Genomic DNA, 4355 nt, shown 5'->3' on the forward strand with positions numbered 1-4355 from the left:
TAGGGGGAGGGTCAGAGTGACAGGGGGAGAGCCAGAGTGACAGGGGGAGGGTCAGAGTGATAAGGGGAGGGTCAGAGTGACAGGGGGAGGGTCAGAGGGAGTGACAGGGGGAGGGTCAGAGGGAGTGACAGGGGGAGGGTCAGAGTGACAAGGGGGAGGGTCAGAGTGATAAGGGGGAGGGTCAGGAGGAGGGTCAGAGGGAGGCTCAGGGGGAGTGACAGGGGGAGGCTCAGGGGGAGTGACAGGGGGAGGGTCAGAGTGACAGGGGGAGGGTCAGAGTGACAGGGGGAGGGTCAGAGTGACAGGGGGAGGGTCAGAGTGACAGAGGGAGGGTCAGAGTGACAGGGGGAGGGTCAGAGTGACAGGGGGAGGGTCAGAGTGACAGGGGGAGGGTCAGAGTGACAGGGGGAGGGTCAGAAAGAAAGTCAAAAGGAGAGAGAGAGGCACAAAGGTCAGACCAATGACTATGAGTCCAACAGAGAGCGGGAGGGCGTAGAGAGAGTAATAGAGGGAGGGAGGGAGGAATAGAGGGAGGGAGGAATATAGTGATGGAGAACAGACCGATGCCTCCCGTGGCTCGTCATCTGCCATTTCCGGTGTGGGTATTCCAGCGTGTTGCTCCTAATTCTTAATCTGTCTCTAATCCCTCATCCCATCTCTCTAATCCTAGCCACAGCACCCAGCCTGCCCAGCAAGCAGCTAGAATTGATGCTGTTAACTAGATACACTTTCTTAACCCTCTCTCTCCATGTCCAAGCTCTAGTGTCCGTAGTGTAGTGGTTATCACGTTCGCCTAACATGCGAAAGGTCCCCGATTCGAGACCGGGCGGAAACACATTTTCAAAAACTAGTGTTAGGCTATGGCCAATGTCTGAAAATAAACAAACAAATAAATACAGTATTCATGTGTTGCACAATTGTAACAGTATTGTTTTGGGCCTTCCCTGTAGCTCAGTTGGTAGAGCATGGTGTTTACAACGCCAGGGTTGTGGGTTTGATTCCCACGGGGGGCCAGCACAGAAAAAAATAAAAATAAATAAAATGTATGAAATGAAATGTATGCATTCACTACTGTAAATCCCTCTGGATAAGAACGTCTGCTAAATGACTAAAATGTAAAACATTAAGTACTAAGAGGACAGAAGACCAAAACCACCCAGCTATCCTAGAGGCTACTGCACCAAGTAGTATTCACACAGGGTAGGAAGAGAATGGGTAACATGACACATATTGACGTTTTCTGACATCTGCACTGCCTGTGTCAGCAACTTGGCATTCATTTATAAAATCTATAGCCTGATGTACTCATTTAAAAACAGTCAGACTAAAAGGTGGAATAGTTAAGCTGCCCTTGTAGAATAGAGATTGGGTATAGAGCGAGACCAGAGGAGAGGTAACACAGATAACAGCCAACAGGCCAGTGTGTGTGGAGTGGACACGCTACAGGCGTGTAATTCTACTTCTACGGGACACGCTACAGGCGTGTAATTCTATTTCCACGGGACACGCTACAGGCGTGTAATTCTATTTCTACGGGACACGCTACAGGCGTGTAATTCTTTTTCCACGGGACACGCTACAGGCGTGTAACTCTATTTCCAAGGGACACGCTACAGGCGTGTAACTCTATTTCCAAGGGACACGCTACAGACGTGTAACTCTATTTCCACGGGACACGCTACAGGCGTGTAACTCTATTTCCACGGGACACGCTACAGGCGTGTAATTCTATTTCCACGGGACACGCTACAGGCGTGTAATTCTATTTCCACGGGACACGCTACAGGCGTGTAATTCTATTTCCACGGGACACGCTACAGGCGTGTAATTCTATTTCCACGGGACACGCTACAGGCGTGTAATTCTATTTCCACGGGACACGCTACAGGCGTGTAATTCTATTTCCACGGGACACGCTACAGGCGTGTAATTCTATTTCCACGGGACACGCTACAGACGTGTAATTCTATTTCCACGGGACACGCTACAGACGTGTAATTCTATTTCCACGGGACACGCTACAGACGTGTAATTCTATTTCCACGGGACACGCTACAGACGTGTAATTCTATTTCCACGGGACACGCTACAGACGTGTAATTCTATTTCCACGGGACACGCTACAGACGTGTAATTCTATTTCCACGGGACACGCTACAGGCGTGTAATTCTATTTCCACGGGACACGCTACAGGTGTGTAATTCTATTTCTACGGGACATGCTATAGATGGGGAAGATGTTCTACAGGTAAAGGAAGCCTGGTCAGCAGCTGCCATAGAGCGGAGAGAGATTAGACAGGAAGGTGTATATAGAGGGCTACAGGTACGGCTGGAATGTAGAGGGTGTAATTTATGGTACTGTGTACTGACCGGTGAAGAGGTCTCCGTTGCTGTAGGCCTTGCCCCGGCCCTCCTCATCGCTGGGCACGGCCGACACCTGCTTAGCAGAGGTGCAGCCCATCGCCTCACTCTCTGGCTCCTCTCCTCATCGCACTCTCACCTAGAGACGGATAGAGGAGAGAGGGGAGGTGGGTAGGAGAAGAGAGGAGAGAGTGGAGGTGGGTAGGAGAAGAGAGAGTGGAGGTGGGTAGGAGAAGAGAGAGTGGAGGTGGGTAGGAGAAGAGAGAGTGGAGGTGGGTAGGAGAAGAGAGTGGAAAGAGTGGAGGTGGGTAGGAGGAGAGAGGAGAGAGTGGAGGTGGGTAGGAGGAGAGAGGAGAGAGTGGAGGTGGGTAGGAGGAGAGAGAGTGGAGGTGGGTAGGAGGAGAGAGAGTGGAGGTGGGTAGGAGAAGAGAGAGTGGAGGTGGGTAGGAGAAGAGAGAGTGGAGGTGGGTAGGAGAAGAGAGAGTGGAGGTGGGTAGGAGAAGAGAGAGTGGAGGTGGGTAGGAGAAGAGAGAGTGGAGGTGGGTAGGAGAAGAGAGAGTGGAGGTGGGTAGGAGAAGAGAGAGTGGAGGTGGGTAGGAGCAGAGAGAGTGGAGGTGGGTAGGAGCAGAGAGAGTGGAGGTGGGTAGGAGCAGAGAGAGTGGAGGTGGGTAGGAGCAGAGAGAGTGGAGGTGGGTAGGAGCAGAGAGAGTGGAGGTGGGTAGGAGAAGAGAGTGGAAAGAGTGGAGGTGGGTAGGAGAAGAGAGAGTGGAGGTGGGTAGGAGAAGAGAGTGTGGAGGTGGGTAGGAGAAGAGAGTGGAAAGAGTGGAGGTGGGTAGGAGAAGAGAGTGGAAAGAGTGGAGGTGGGTAGGAGAAGAGAGAGGAGGTGGGTAGGAGAAGAGAGTGGAAAGAGTGGAGGTGGGTAGGAGAAGAGAGAGTGGAGGTGGGTAGGACAAGAGAGTGGAAAGAGTGGAGGTGGGTAGGAGAAGAGAGTGGAGGTGGGTAGGAGAAGAGAGTGTGGAGGTGGGTAGGAGAAGAGAGTGGAAAGAGTGGAGGTGGGTAGGAGAAGAGAGTGGAGGTGGGTAGGAGAAGAGAGTGTGGAGGTGGGTAGGAGAAGAGAGTGGAAAGAGAGGAGGTGGGTAGGAGAAGAGAGTGGAAAGAGAGGAGGTGGGTAGGAGAAGAGAGTGGAAAGAGAGGAGGTGGGTAGGAGAAGAGAGTGGAAGAGTGGAGGTGGGTAGGAGAAGAGAGTGGAAAGAGTGGAGGTGGGTAGGAGAAGAGAGTGGAAAGAGTGGAGGTGGGTAGGAGAAGAGAGTGGAAAGAGTGGAGGTGGGTAGGAGAAGAGAGTGGAAAGAGAGGAGGTGGGTAGGAGAAGAGAGTGGAAAGAGTGGAGGTGGGTAGGAGAAGAGAGTGGAAAGAGTGGAGGTGGGTAGGAGAAGAGAGTGGAAAGAGAGGAGGTGGGTAGGAGAAGAGAGTGGAAAGAGTGGAGGTGGGTAGGAGGAGAGAGTGGAAGAGTGGAGGTGGGTAGGAGAAGAGAGTGGAAAGAGTGGAGGTGGGTAGGAGAAGAGAGTGGAAAGAGAGGAGGTGGGTAGGAGAAGAGAGTGGAAAGAGTGGAGGTGGGTAGGAGAAGAGAGTGGAAAGAGTGGAGGTGGGTAGGAGAAGAGAGTGGAAAGAGAGGAGGTGGGTAGGAGAAGAGAGTGGAAAGAGTGGAGGTGGGTAGGAGAAGAGAGTGGAAAGAGAGGAGGTGGGTAGGAGAAGAGAGTGGAAAGAGTGGAGGTGGGTAGGAGAAGAGAGTGGAAAGAGTGGAGGTGGGTAGGAGAAGAGAGTGGAAAGAGTGGAGGTGGGTAGGAGAAGAGAGTGGAAAGAGAGGAGGTGGGTAGGAGAAGAGAGTGGAAAGAGTGGAGGTGGGTAGGAGAAGAGAGTGGAAAGAGTGGAGGTGGGTAGGAGAAGAGAGTGGAAAGAGTGGAGGTGGGTAGGAGAAGAGAGTGGAAAGAGTGGAG

General features: G+C 52.3%; 1 non-coding gene across 1 annotated transcript; it reads left to right on the forward strand.

Annotated features, from left to right (window-relative positions):
• Positions 1-762: 762 nt before the first annotated feature.
• On the forward strand, positions 763-835 carry trnav-aac (transfer RNA valine (anticodon AAC)). The gene has a single exon. It is a non-coding gene; the product is annotated as a tRNA-Val (tRNA).
• Positions 836-4355: the final 3520 nt, after the last annotated feature.

This window comes from Salmo trutta, chromosome 22 (assembly GCF_901001165.1).
Source record: "Salmo trutta chromosome 22, fSalTru1.1, whole genome shotgun sequence".
Taxonomy (NCBI): Eukaryota; Metazoa; Chordata; class Actinopteri; order Salmoniformes; family Salmonidae; genus Salmo; species Salmo trutta.